Here is a 16296-nt window from a genome sequence, read left to right as displayed (position 1 = left end):
ATTAGTTACGGTACTATTACAGTTATTTGGCATAGTGTTACCTTTCTTGTTACTTTGGTACCATTTCACTTTAGTGTTTTCACATTTCCCAGTTTAATGTTATAATACATATGCTTTATTGAATATTTATTTGTGGCTTTCCACATTCTCCTGTAGATGAAAAGGTGGAAAAAACACTAGCTGTCTTTTATTCAAATGTCTCTACATTTGTAAAGCTTTGAGTAAAATGACTCAGCCTATAAATATCCAGAAAGTTTGAAAATCATTGGCCATTTAATACAGCAGCTATTTATGAAATTGTAAAGCAAGTTTTCCTTGGGGCAAGAAAGAACTCCTCCCAATGCTTCTGCAAATAGTCTAGGAAGGAAAACATAATAGTTAAAGACAAAATACTGCCAAAGAAGTTCTCTGCTCCATTTCAGTGTCATCAGCTGTTTAATGATCTGAGAGAGAAGATAATGGCATCAAATATTGACATCTGAACTGCTCCACTAGATATTAGTTTTCTGTATGCTATTTTGTTCTTTATTACTCACCCTCCCATACACACTTTTTTATTATTATTGCTTACTAGGGTCTAGGATTAAAGAAAATGTAGCAACGGAAAATAGTCCTTGGCTTGGCAACAGAGACCAAAATAATCATCAGAGATCAGAATTAGCTGAGGAATTGCTATCTTTCTGAATACGCAATATGAAATTATTTGAGGGGAGAAGAAAAGGTATGGATCATTAGTGAGGCTGTTATGACATTCTGTAAATTTCAAGACAGAGAATCTATGCTAAATGATGATTCCCAGCCTCCCTTCAGCAAAACCACCACTAGAACTAAAGAATAACAGATGCAATCAGAAGTGTTAAGCTGATGTGTTACAATTTTCAAGTGAATAATTCAAATGCAATATCCAAAATTAGCTTACTAGGCTTTCTGTACTATACAGAGACACATATACATCAGAGAATAAAGGTAACCGTTTAAAGTACACACAAGTATACATTATATAAGAATAAAAAAAAAAAACAGCTCATTTTTCTAAGGACTAAAGAACATGGTTTCTTATGGTCATCCTTTGGGAAGGCAAGAAGGTATGGCAGAAATCCTTCCCAAGATATATCAGAAATAATATGCAAAAAAAATAAGACTTTTTATTCCCAGTGTACTTAAGAAAGAGCTAGAACAGATTTACTTCATTAACACCAAAATCCCAAATGTGACATTAGCTTTTGGGTGCCGTTTTCTCATTTACATCAAAAATTAAGCTCCTTAAAACCTACAGAGCACTGTTACCTAACACCAGCTTTACACGACGCTCTCAGGGACCTGAACTACCACAGGTGTGTTTCCAGCACCAGTCTCCCATTCTGAGCACACTCAGACTGCACCTGCATTGGGCGAAGTAAACAGGCAGGTTTCTGGCACACATATTGGGCTCACAAACTGAGTATTCCTCTTCCTACTCTCCTTAAATGTCTGAAATGAATGTGAGCTTCAAGAGATGCTTCTCTGCCAGTCTTTCAGTGGATAGAGATTTTACTCCAGATGAAACAAGTTCAGTTCCCTACCTCTGCCCGAGGTAACCTGATCCAAATTCTTCTGGTACTCATCCATTCTGGATATATCTTATCTATATTTAACTGTTTACATGTTAATTGTCAATATCAATACCTATAACAGCAATCTATTCTTCATGATCATTTTAGGATAGAGTCCTTTAATTTAGGTTATTTCTATTTTTTCCCATCACCTAACTTTTCCTATTAACTAAACCACTGCTGAAATCTTTAATAGCTGTTTATTGCCTAAAGTTTCATGAGATGAATTCCAGGTAGGATATTTAATGTCAAAGGTTGGTTCTCTCTCAATCTTTCCTCCTGAAACAATTTCCTGTGCAATAGCTTAACATATGTAAGACATGTAAGATATGTTAAATATCTTATGTACAGGTAGCATGCAAGCATCTGTGCTGCACTGTCATCTATAATACACAGACAACTCTTTGAAGGAAAGGCTACTGATCTGAAAATATTTAGATGATTTTAGGAGACTATGGCTTTTGATTAAATAGGTGTTTATGGGCAATACTTACAATTTTTTCTCACGCTGGAAGAACTGTTTTATTTCTTCTACAGGTGCACACAAAAGACTGCTAAGCACTGTTCTTTTTCACTATTGTTCTAGCAGCATAATTATACACAGCTCATCTGAAGCGGAGGTAAAAAAGTTCAAAATTTAACTTTTATACAATCTCTCATAATCAATTACTCATTAATGGTTTACTTAGGAAAAGAATTAAAGACGAACCTGCAAAAGAGCTGATCTCAGCAGAAAGGTTATAGCATACTTATATAAATCAGGAGAGTTAAGTACATTTATCCCTTAAGATCTTTACTAAGATCTGGATTAGCAGCTTTTGATACTTTTCCCAAAATGAAGCACAGCTCAAGTCTTGCTAGTCTTTATAAGCCATGAGACAAATAAAAGTGAACATGAAGATAACATGTTTAAAATTCATTTCAATCCTCTAGAATATTTCTCTAGGAAATACACAGTGTTCTTTTAGTGCGAGCAGAGGGACAAAGACACTGGAATAATTCCTTACTTTCACATTAGAGTCAGTACCTGACTTGAAAATTTCCAGGTACTTGCTCAGTCTTTTTGTTTGTTTACTTGTAGAAAAACCAAAGAGTGCAATGCCTCCACCATACCTAAGAGAAAACCATAGGAAATTTAAGTTTCCCCATTATATACTACATGTATCTGATACACCTGTCTGTTAGCTTCTGCCTGTGCTTGTGCAGATTTACACAATAGAGTGAGACCAAGTGTTTAGACTTGAGCGAGATGGATATTAAGTTGCAAAAAGATGAAAATACATGATATCATTTACTATGCAAATTACTATAATAAAAGAACAAAATGAACCCACAAGAACTTATTTAAAAAATAAAGTCTGTTTGCATATATTTTTGTCATCTACGGATGGGAATTTAAGTAAAGAGAGGATAAGTTCTAAAATCAAAACTCAATGATAATAATATTTAAAAACATCACTAGTAATTTACAGTATTGTGAATCTTTCAACTCTGAAGACCAACTAATGACCGATATACCTATTTATTTCTATTTTTTTGTGACATCTATGGTTACTGATCACTTTCAATGACAAGGAAAATTGCACCTTCATGCAGAAGAAAAATTATAGATGCTGTGAAATTTTCAATACTAGTTGCTGCTTTTTCTTGTACTCTCTTCCAAATGAGAAATTCCATCGTAGCCTGGCAATTTACTAGGACATAAGATACAAGGCAGTCTGGGGTTTTAAGGAGGTAAGGAGGTGCTGTAAAGGATATGCAGCATTCAAGATTTTTCATAGTCTCTCTCTGAGAACAGAACTATTGGTAGTGGATTGAAGGACTGATATAACTCTGCTTGACACATTTTTAAGATAAATTAATACAAACTGAATGTCTAAGAAGTCATATCTTAAAAATGCTTAGTTTTTCAATGGTGGGATAAATCTTTTGTATCAAAACAGCAAAATAATGTACTTCTATAATCGCTTTAAACTATCTTTTTATAAACAAATGAGCAACAGATTCAGGGGACTTCTTAGTTGACAGAAGGGTATTAAAGTTACCATGCTTGGCATCCAAGGATGGATTTAGACTGGAAATGCTTAGATTTCTTCTTGCGTATGATGCTAATAGACATATGATTAAAGACATATAAGACATATTCTATTTAAAAAGGCTAACACATGAGAATCAAAATTAGTCTTGATGACAAAGTTAATTAACATCTAACACTATTTGGGAGTCAAAAGCAACGTCAAATATTTCTTAAAAGGAAATAAATATTTAATATTATCTGTACCTCAATTATCACGCTGTCTAATATCAGCAGTTTTCAGGTGTTACCTTTGCTATTTACATATCATAAGAGCACTTAATGCTTCTATAGTAAAATTTTCATCAGCGTGAACACAGATTTCTGTTCCAACAGCTCTTCATGTATGTTTGAACTTGGGAATGTGGTTACTTTTGAGAAAAAAAATCCCTAAAGTATGCTTAAAGAGTTGTTTGCCCCTTATTATGCTCCACTTATAATCTTAGGTTATAGTTGAAAACAACTTGAGGAAGAAAACGATGAAGGGGCAGTAATCTGCATTTACACTTAGACTACTTGAATCGATTGCTCTTTATAATACATTGCAAATAACAAAACTAGACAATAAAATGAAGCAGTAACAAACTGAAAAATTAGATTTTGTGAACTCTGTGTGGACTGTTCATGGATGGACACATCGTTAAGGTAATATATCTTCCAGTTACATCTTGCAAAGCCTATGCAGATCTAACTGAATGTCAAATTCAGTATTTTTATAAAAACATTTCTATTTAACTTGTTAGGTTACTTACATAAATTCATTTTTGCATTGGAGAGTAAGTGAATCTAAAATTCAAGCTTCTGTTTCACTAGTAATCTGATAAATACAACACTGATTTGTAGTTTCAGCCATGAGGACTTGAAAGTCCCATTCATGCTCAATTTAAAAGCCTAGATTTAGCTGCTTTAGAGTGGCTTGCTGTGATTACCTATCCTACTGACTACTGCCCTGTCTTTTTCTGAAATGCATTTTCCTTTTGGCGCTTTGCCCAAATACTGTTAAGAAGTATTAGTTCCCAAGGCAGACCTCATCCTTTTCCAGTTAGAGTAAGAAGTGCTGATTCTACTATTTTACTGAAATCTTCACTATATTACTCTTTATTTTATGGCTTGTCTCTGAATGCTCCCTGACCTAAGAACTTGCTGTTCATAAAGTGATGTGATTGCTCCTTTCACACAATTATAAAAGAACCCAATAACCCTTTTACTTTTACTTCCACTTCACTGATGTGAACACTGTTTGCATATAAATGTTATAAGCTAGTATTTTCTCTGAAAGCATAGCAAGATAATACTCTTTTAGGCACTAAGAAATGTTTTGATATTTTTTCAGGCTTTCTTTATATGTGAAAATGACATTTGGGAAGTGTATTCAAGGCAATTTTCTTGCATATTTTCTATTTATTCTCCTTTTTATATTATTCTTGATTAATAATTTCAGAAAATAAGAGTGTTAATATTTGAATGCCCAGTGAGTTTTTTAAAATCATGCTGTGTTTTAGCTGCAGAATTAAATCATGAAACTCAGAATGAATTAAGAACAAAATGCTATTGCTGGTATACCTGCACCACTGTGTTTTGCTACTACAGCCATTTTATATATGGAATGCCAAGTAACGTAGATAGTTTGGCTAAGTGTGGATCAAGATCCTTTTAAGTTGCAGGTGTTGATTCTCAGTGAGATATCCCAGGCATCCCTACAGACCAGAGATTTGCAATACAGCACCTCTTTTTACCCCTGAGATCCCACTTGCTCTGTGGGGGCAGCTATACAAGTAATCTCTTGGTGCTGGGTCCAGCCACAGTTTGTACCCAGCATCTATGTAAGCTACAACCACAACACACTACTGTGCTACATTTGCAGGCATCAACAGAAAAAGCTAGACATCCCTACAAACTCTCTCCTTCCCCTAAATCTGTTCTGGGGTCTGACAAATAGGTGAATCCATGCAGGTGCAAAGAAGTTAGTGTAGTTCTCAGCCTTTCAAGACAAGTGAAAACAAGCCAGGTGTCCTCAACAGACCTGACACATCTGTTGACTTGGAGCCAAATTGTCTCCTCTTGGTGATGCTAAATAGAACAAGCTGCCCCACTGATTTCTCCTATCCAACCCATTTTTTTTTAAGAAGAAACTTTCTCTGTCCTGTTTTTAGTGATGCTCTCACTTGTCTAGCAAGAAACACCAGCATCTTGCACAGTGTTTCATATGACTAGACATCAGCAAACATAAAACCTACAAGAAAAAGAAAAAAAAATGTATATTCCTTCAGTAGGAATATTAAAAAATGCATGTTTTAGAGTAATTGTTTTGAAAGGAATAATATTTTAAAGAATGTTGATAAGGAAAAAACAAATTATAAAAGGTATGTACTAAACATAGGTTCCAGACTGGCTTTATATCTAGAAAATGAATTATTTAGAAAATAGAAACATACTTTAGAAAATATGGATATATTTTTTCAGAATTCCCCAAGTGCTAGCTATAATAAGGCTTGAAAAATTGTTTATATAAAAATGTTTAACATTTATTACTATGATAATGGAGGTGCAGACTAAACTAGTTCAAGGGAGGAAAGCAACATATTTTGCTGGAAGGAAGTTACTCATAGAGTTCCTTAAGAATATGTTAACTAGTGATTTTGGCATAAAGAGCAGGAGTACACTGTTCAAGTAAAAAGACAGGAAGATAAGAATACCATATATGAGACACAAATCTTCAGGAACAACAGAATTAGGAAAAAAGGTAACACAGTCAGGAAATAATGTTACTGAGACGGAACATAAAAGATATGATAGAAATAGGTTTACTTGTGGAAGAGAGGATAACTGAAAGATGCCAGCATAATGAAGGCTACAACATGCATTTGTTATGTGTCACAGTATGTATTTGCAGAATTGAAGGTAAGCATTACTGCAACTTTGTAAGGAAGAATATTAAACCTTATCTAGAATACTCTATGCATAATTCATCATTCACCAAAAAAAAAAAAAAAGATGAATGCAAACTAGAATAACTCTACTGGGATGAAAAAGGAATTTTTAGAAGAGAATTTTTACTTTGGTTTATGTTTCATCTGAAAATATGAAAGCTTATGAAGCTTGTGGAGTAAGTCCCCACAGATCCATTTCTAAGCACATTAAGAACAACAAGTGACTGTGAACAGCCATCACAGATTTACCAAGAGCAAACTGCACTTGACCAGCCTGATTGCTTTCTATGAGGAGTTAACAGCCTCTGTGGATCATGGAGGTAGTGTGGAGGAAGCACTGGAAGACATTTGTTTTTATTTTAGCAGAGCTTTTGGCAAAGTCTCCTTGTAGCCAAACTGAGCCAGATGGAGTGGATGCGTGAATTACACAGTGGATGAAAAACTGACTGTGCAAATTTGAATCAAGGCTAATAGTTCAAAGTCTAACAGATAACCAATTTGAGGTACTGTTTCTCAAGAGTTCATTCTGAGGCTAATGAATCAACTGAATGAATCAATGAATCTCTGTCAGTGATGTGAATGATAGTTCAGAACATACCTCCAGTAAGTTAACAAATGACAGGTGGGGGAACATCTGACTACTTGAGGTCAGAGCTACTATTCAGAAAGAGAGATGGAGAAATGGGCCATCATAAACCTCACGAAATTCATCAAAGACAAGTAGCAAGTCCTGGATCTGCGGCTGAACAACATGCAGCTGCAGCAGCTCTGAAGATGGTGTCAGGGTCCTGGTAGATGACATGTCAACACATGACAATGTCTCTTCTATACTGGGTATCCTAAAAGTGGACACAATGTTCCAGCATGGTCTTCTGGTTGATAAGTAGAGGGAATAATCATGTCCCTGTCCTGGTGCCACGCAACCCACACCTGAAGAGCCTGTTCTGGCAAGTTGCAACACAGTCTTCATGTTATTTCAGTCACACTGAGTGAAAAACCACGTGCACATACAGAAATACAAAATAAGAATTGTGTGCCAGGGCCATAGAAGCACCACACAGGGTTGAGAAGAGACTCAGCATTATGTAGCCAGATTTAGCCAATCTGCTCTGCAAGGACTAATGCAAAAATGGACAGGAGCCAGCCCATGAACTACTTAACCTCCAGAGCCTTAGACCATTAAGAGTAAATAGCAGATACCCAGAAGAGTGTAAGAACAGAGAAAAAGTACAGTGACACTTTCTTTCAAAACTTTCCCAACTGCCAGTCTGTGGTGTAAGGATAATCCATTCCCCTGTACAAAACTCCATAACAACTTTGCTGCAGTTTTAACAGCAGCAAAGCTTAGCGCTGATAAGATATGCAATTGCACTTTGAATACTTTTATACATCTGGCCATAGCAACACCCTGTTACCTCCACACTTGTTCCATAATCATGGGTCATGTGAGAAACATACTTTTGTTTCTTTCCAGCTTTATGCCTGACAATTTAATTGAATGGCAATAATTTTTCCTTGTACAATAAAGCATGATGACCTATAATGACCTGGCTGTTTTCTCCATATATTATGGAGATCTCCAGAATCTCCTTTGACCTCAGTCAATCATCTCCTTTCAGTGTTGAATACTCTTAGTCTACTTAATAATCCTGGTTGTATGGAAGTCTGTATTTCTTTTTCCAACTGCCTTTGCACACTTTCAAGCTCTTACTTTTTTTTTTTTTTACTTAGACGTGAGCTGAATTGAACAGAATGTTCAAGATAAGGGCAAAACATTTGTTTGGACATTAGTATAATGATGCTTCTTTTTCACTGGCCATTCATAAGAATCTCCTACATTTTATTTGTCTTTTTCACAGATGTTGAGAAGTTAGATTTAATAACTATCCTCTAAGAACTCTTTCCTGAAAAGTAATATCTAAACTACAGATCATCATTGTTCACTCACATTCTTATTTTTACACACAGCTACAACTAAAATATAGATTAATTAGGTTTATTTTAATTTCATTGCCCTTAATTTAACAGGATCAACAACTTAATCACAACTTGATCACTTCAGCTGTATCTGCCTTCTGACATCTTTTTTTTTTAGGTCATTCATAAAGAGGTTAAAGAGCACAGGTTTCATCTCACTCTTCAGCAGAACCTTTCTCCTTTGAAGAAACTGATCATTTATTCCCAACTTTAGTCTCCTATCCTTTAAACAGTTGTAACTCCCCTAGAAAACATGAGAAGGACTGAGTAAAGATTTTATTGAAAATCAAGTATATTTGACACTGTTATAAATCCATCTTGTGTGATAATCTGTAAACAAAATATGAGTAATTCTCTTCTCTACAATAATTATACATACCTTTATAACTTCTCTTCCACTAGAGAAGTCAAACTAACAGGTCTATAATCACCTCAATCTTTTAAGGCCACCTTTTAAACAATCATTTTCCAGTTGTCATCTCCCATTACTCTGAAATTGGGGAAATTTAAACAAGAGAATATATAATTACAGGTAGTTTTTAATGGTACTTTTTGCCAACATGAAAGTTTAAGGCAGTTCCTTCCAAAACCATACCAAGACAAAACCCCAGTAAAATAAAACAAAATGGAGAGTCATTTAGCCATGAACTGGTGTTCTGGCACCACTCAACTGCAATGCAAATTCTCTCAGTTTTGGTTGTGTTGTCCTCTGGTGTGTTTTGCAAAAGTGTAGAGGAATACTCCAAAGTAGAACCTAATCAGGAAGTAGTAAACCCATAATATTTCTAATTCTAAACAGAAGCTTAATTATCTTTTTTTTCTTGTTTCCTTCATAGATTCATAAAGTGGTTTGGGTTGGAAGGGACCTTAAAGATTAATTCCAACTCCCCTGTCATGGGCAGGGATACCTTCCACTATACCAGGTTGATTAAAACTCTATGCAGACTGGCCTTGAACACTTCCAGGGATGGGGCGCCCACAAAAATAATTCTTTGCTCTTTTTCATCTATAGGACCTCACTCTAAAGCTGGTATTACCTGCTTATCAGTCGGTAGGGCTTAATGAGCTTACTGTCCATCAAAGTGTTTGACCATACCCACAGATGAGACAGGAGCCTTGTGTTCTTGCAGTAATAGAGTATTAGCAAAATTTTCTTAGTTGTAGCCTGGAAGACTGATTTATTTGCAAAGGGAATTTCTTGAGTCAGCTGCATCTCATCTTACTGATGATGGCCATGTCATCTCTCCTTGATCCCAGTAGAGTACTCTGTTCCACTACATCAACTCCCAGGGACACAGAAGGATAAAGCTGAGTATCTGCTTTCCTATCATAGTCCTTATTCTTTCTAAACAACTACTTATAGTTACAGTTCAGGTTTCCTAATACCCGACTGTCCCCTGAATACAGCTTCCCTATCTCAAGGTGATATTGCTGTATTAACTATACTGCAATTCTTGTGATACTGATATCATCACTGTCTTCAGCTCTTCTTGTGTAAATATTGCCTCTGAAATACTTTCACTTATTAAACAAGATTCAAACAAAACCAAAAAATACTCTAGTTACAGAGAAAGAAAAACATTTCAAAGCACAGATATGCTTTTTGATAATGCATTTTTAGTGCTGAAAACCTGAATACTGTTAGTATACATAGCTTTTAAATCAAATCTCTATTTCAACATCTGAATGGACCCCCTTTAAGGTAATAAGACTTACAAACATATAAGTTAATCAGCTCTCTATAGAAAGTTGTGTAGAAATTATCCTTTTCAAACGGATAAACATAGAAATTATTAACTTCAACATATTAAATTATGCAATATTAATAACACTCCCCCTCACATACATAAATATTCAATTCTTTCCCCATCCTTTTACTCCTTGGAAAGGGAAGTATTGCAGTTGCTATTTTCTCCAAGTATCTTATTTTCTGAATTAAAAGTATACATGAATTTATTGCCACAAAACTGTACTTGTTGGAGAAATATTTTTCAGACATCTCTCAGTCTAAAGGGATGGAATTCCTTGTGAAGCATCTTTTTTATACTGAGATTGGTTGGCTGCAATGCTACAGTTGGCTTGACCTTAACAAGTTTGTTTGATTTTTGCTTCCAATTATAAGTCCTGAACCATAATTATAACTCTAAAACTGCACTTTGCCTACAGCTCTTCATTTTCAACACATTTCATATGGGATATAGTTATAGCACATCTACATGATTTGACTTTAGGATGTGTCTCTGGATACAAGATTTTCAGATCAAGATTGTGACAGAAACATATATTCAAATTCACACAGAAATTCATAGTTCTTTTTTATTTCATCTAGCTGCAGTGTTTTAGCAAATAGTGAGTAAATTAATTCCCTTCACTATTCAAAACTAAAAGAACTGCAAAAGAGCCAGGAATTAACCTCAGCTCTTTTCTGACCAGCAGACAGTGTAGCAAAAAAAAGTTCTAAGGTCGCTTAAAGAATCTCAGATCATAGTGAGGCCTCAGGGAGGAGGGGATGCACCACAGCAGAGAGAATCACAGAATATTCTGAGTTGGAAGGAATCCACAAAGGTCACTGAGTCCAACTTTTAAGTGAATGGTCCATACCTGGATCAAACCCACAACCTTGGCATTATTAGCACCCTGCTCTAACCAACTGAGCTAATTAAGCTAAAATTCATTCTGGTTTTGGCTTTTTTTATCCCCAAAGTAACAAGTATTTCTCTACAATATAATCACAGATATCAAAGTCACAGTAAACTGTCCCTTGCCATTTAAAGGGACTGAAAAATAAGCTGCTGACCATCACAGAGATTTTGTATCAAATGCCTTTCATCAGGCAGTCAAGGAACTCATTACGGAACTTCTGAGTCTTTCTACCATAACATAATCAATGGCCTTTCTTGTAAATATGTAATTTCATTTCAGAGGCAAAGAAGGCAGGATTTATTTACTCCACTATTTATCTCTCTAAATTGTCGGTGTCTACATCTGGGCTATCCACTTTTACACCTAAGCTATGGCACTTCAAAGTCAGAGGAGAAAATAAGCGACATTGCAGGGGCAGGGTGGGGGAGAAGGCAGGGGATTCATCTGACATAGATAAGTCTACACCAGGTAAAATGAGTATGATCATGACATTACCAAAAGAAGAAATTTTGACTAGAAATTTAGATTATATTTAATGAGTAAAGCAAACAGTTTGTGAAAAAATTAAAATTGCAGTGTTTCATTTTCACAAATTGCATTACACTTCTTCACAGTTCAGTTGCAGCAATAGTCCAATATGAGAAAAATCTAGTTAGGGAAAATGTTTCTTTTTTTTTTTTAAACTGTATAAATATTGCAAATACCATTATGTTATCAATTATTAAAAATATGGAATAAAGGTGATAATGGCAAACAATCATCTTGTTCCTATATTATAACATAAAATTACCTCTTTCCTTTCATTCTTCCAAAGAATATGTAGACTTGTTTACTGGGTTTATCAGAAAAAATAGCACAAAGTCACAGAAATTCGTAATTAGACTTCTGAAAATTATTTCATCATGGAAGTATAACAATAAATTGTACTTAAAATTGAACACTACTCAACAGCAATATGGAACAACTCTTATTCTACCCTCTGGCATTGTTGTAGAGAGAACTTCAGAGAAGACTAAAGTTCATGTAGAATATTTACAGGTTTCTTTGGTTTCTAATTTTTTAAGTCTTTGAGAACTTGACTGCATAGCAAAAAATGCCAGAGCAATCAGTATCAATATTCACCAAGTGCTGATTCTCAGTAGGAACTTACTGGCACATTTCTGGACACTTAAATAAAATCACAGAGTTTTAATAAATAATAAAAAAGGAGGGTCAATCAGAAGATGCTATGATCACAATGTGCAGGACTTTCTAGTGACTGTATAGATCTAAAACAAAAAGAAAGAAAACCAAAAGAAACAACAAATGTGCATGATGGCTTTTAAACAAATTTATGCAATGTCATAAAATGGTAAATATTTTGACAATGTTCTAATAGATTGCTTTATTTTGTGAATAAATATATTCAGATTTTCTTACTTTTCATGAAACAAAAAAACTTCACAAACAGAAAATATTTAATACATCTGTCTGAAATGGAACAGAAAAATATTCTCTAATTTCTTTGCCTTCAGTTATAGCTGTTGAATGGGTATTCCTCTCATCTGTCTGTACTATTTACTGGTGCTATTAGATTATAATCAATGGGATATATACTGCCATCAGTCTAATATACAACACTACATAGTACAAACACACATTCATATAGGACCACAAACTCTCTATTATGTGTGCTCTGTGATATAGTACCTAAATGTATAAGGTGTTGAATAATTAGTTGTTGAGTTGCTGTTTCCACTTTACAAATTTAATTACACCTACTTAAGTTTAAAATTAATTCCATGAGTAAATCCCTTCATGACACTTATTTTTCAAGAGCAGGGATGTCACATTTCACGGACATGAAGTGGCTACTTCCAGCTACACCAGCAATCTGTCAGGCAGTCAAAAGCTCAGTTCTTTTATCTACACTAATTTTTAGGGTATCTTTTCTTTTAGGCTTCTGATATCTGTGATATATACAGAACTGGATCACATTTATTTTTCACTCTGTTTGTATGGTCAATAGAATTTACTAACATAAATATATACAGTTCATATGTATATGCACACACTAACACACATAAATATACACTAACATATTTTGCATATTTTTTTCCCCTAAAGATTTTAGCTGGTCTCAAATTAAGGCACGTTTGACTGGGAAAGCGAAAGCCTTCCTGAAGCTGAATCTGACAATGGGCAGGAAAGGCAAAAGGACCTCTAGAGGTCTATTGACAGCAAATGGGAAAGTGTGGGCCTGGTGTTGAATGGGAATGGGTAGCTGGTAACACCGGACATGGCAAAGGCTGAGGTTTTCAACACTTTCCTCACCCTGACAAGGTGACCTTGGCAAGACCAGCCTTCATCAAGCCCTGCCCTGACACCTATTGGAACAAGGAAGATTAAAGGTCAGTGGAGGAGGATCAAGTTAGGGAACATTTAAACTGAGCAGACATAGGTAACCTGTATCTGGATGGTATGCAGCCATGGGTGCTGACAGAGCTGACTGCCATCATTCAAAACCTCTCTTAAATATCTTTTTAAGGTCATGGCAAGACCGGGAGGTTTCTGAGGCCTGGAAGAAAGCAAATGTAACTTCTGTCTTCAAGAAGTGCAAGAAGGAGGACCCAGGGAACAGCCAACCTCACCTCAGTCTCTGGGCAGGACATAATGCAAATAATCTTGAAAGCCATTTCTAAACATATAAAGGACAAGAAGGTGACTGAGTGTAGTCAGCATGGATTTCTGGAGGGGAAAGCATGCTTGAGCAAACCAATAACTTTATACAGTGAAGTAACTAGATTTGTGGATGAAGCAAGAACAGTGGATGTATCTTTATCTTGACTTCAGTAAGGACATGACCTGGATGATGGGACAGAGTGCACCCTCAGCAAATTTGCAGATTATACAAAGCAAAGACGATGGCTGTCCTGCCACCCAGAATGACTTCAACAGGATGAAGAAATGGACTAACAGGAATGTCGTGAAGTTTTGCAAAGGGAAATGTGAAGTCCTGTATATGTGGAGGAATAACCCCACGCACCAATACAGACTGGGGATATCTGGCCAGCAGCTTTGCAGACAAGGACCTGATGGATAAGAAGTTGAATATGAATCAGCAGTGTGCCACTGCAGCAAAAACCCCCAACAGCTTCCCCAGGCTGCATTACGATGAGTGTTGCCAGCAGGTTGAGCAAAAGTGATCCTTTCCCTTTGCTCAGCCCTGGTGAGCACATCTGGAGTGCTGTGTCTGGTTCTGAATAGCCACTATAAGAGGATCATGGAAACACAGAGAGAGTCCAGCAAATGTTCACCAAGATGATTAAGGGATTGCAGCATATGAGGAGAGGATGAGGAGAGGTTGAGAGAGACTGTTTGATGGGAGAAGGGAGGTCCAGGATGATCGTCTCGGTGTGTACTTGATGGGAGTAAAGAGGACTGAGCCAGACACTTTTCAGTGGTGTGCAGTGACAGGCTGAGGCAAGGGACACAAACTGCTACATTCTATTTAAACAACAAAACACTTCTACTGAAAAGGTGATTGCACACTGGTAGAAGTTTCCCAGAAAGGTTGTGGAGACTCCAGCCTTGACATTATTCAAAGCCCAGCTGGACTCTCTCCTTGGCAACTTGCTATCATCGACTCTACTTTGAAGCAGAGGGGTTGGTCTTTAGAGGCTCTGTCTGACTTCAGCCATTCGGTAATTCTGTAATATATTGAAGCAATCAGTAATTTAATGCAGGGAATTGCTGCTGCTATCAGCGGTATAGTTTTCCTGTTTTGACTTCTTTGCCAGCAATAAAAAAATCTTACATCCTGAAAAACAGAGTCTCTAGCACATGCATACAAAAGTGGGTATTTTTTCTGTGTGTCAAAATGAATAACTATCTGAATAAAACCTAACAATAATTCTTGTACAAAAATTTTTAAAAGTTAGTGGTTTTCATGGCCTATCAGGACTTTGAGATGGGGCTAAATAAATCAAGGTAATTCATAATAGAAATCATTCACAATTACATTTTGAAAGGACCTTTAACTATTTTCTGTATCTCTGAATTATTGCAATTTTCTTAAAGCTCACGCAATAATCATTTCTTATTTTATTATAACTCAAGGCTATTTTCCCCTCTCGTTAACCAAATATCCCCTGATCTAAAGCAGCAATCCTAACTGGCATTTTTAAACCTAATTGTATTATTTTAATGGGCTTGGATATATAGATGCTTCAGTAATTTAGTGTAATTCGTGCAGCTTGGATAGGAAAAAAGAAAAGGAAACAAAGCTTACTCTTCACTTTCATTATGCTGCCTCAAGAAGAAACAATAAAGAATGATCAAGTTTATGTACAGTCTTGTTACAACTGAATATGTTAATTACTTTTTATCAAAACAACTTGATGTTACTAGGAAACAGAGAGACAAAGGCCACAGGTGGTAATGAAAGAAGGATGCCTTATCAGAATTGACTAATACTGCTTGAGTTGCCAAAGTAACCAGATTGTCTCCTAAAAATGTATACTTTGGCATTCACTTATCAATGCTACTGAAATGCAACTCTTATCATGACCGCATAGCAAATTTCATTTCCATATAAGTGATGAATATGCAGATTCTTCCATTATTTGAACATCTCATTTATTTCTTTTTTTCATGCATACAAGAAAAGAAATGCTTCTTGTGGGTAGATTTCACTCCCTGAAAGAAATAGGCAGTTGCTTCACTGATTTATCTTTCTTACAGTTTTGCTTTCAGGTCTTGGGTGATTATACAGTAATTTTGCTTTGGATTAAGGGGTAACAGTTTCTTTTTCCTTTACCAATCTCTTTTGGCTATATTTTCATACATCTTATTGCCTCTTTTAGCCACATACTGCTGTCTATATATTACAAAATATATTGAATGTGCTATTTCATAGAGAATCGAAGACTTTTGTTTCAAATTAGCTTTATATCTGTATTGTCATAAAACCTCAGAAAATTGTTTGGATCTGAGTCACAAGAGTCTTTGTTATACCTTGAGTTGCCATTTTCATCTCTGCAGTAAAGACAAATGTACATATTTCTTAGTTTTCTCCTACACTATTGTAGAAAATTATGTA

The sequence above is a fragment of the Manacus vitellinus genome, unplaced genomic scaffold (genome assembly GCF_001715985.3).
Source record: "Manacus vitellinus isolate BGI_N305 unplaced genomic scaffold, ASM171598v3 scaffold_2_pilon, whole genome shotgun sequence".
Lineage (NCBI taxonomy): Eukaryota > Metazoa > Chordata > Aves > Passeriformes > Pipridae > Manacus > Manacus vitellinus.
The sequence above is the reverse complement of the archived record's forward strand: the minus strand, read 5'-3'. Positions refer to the sequence as shown.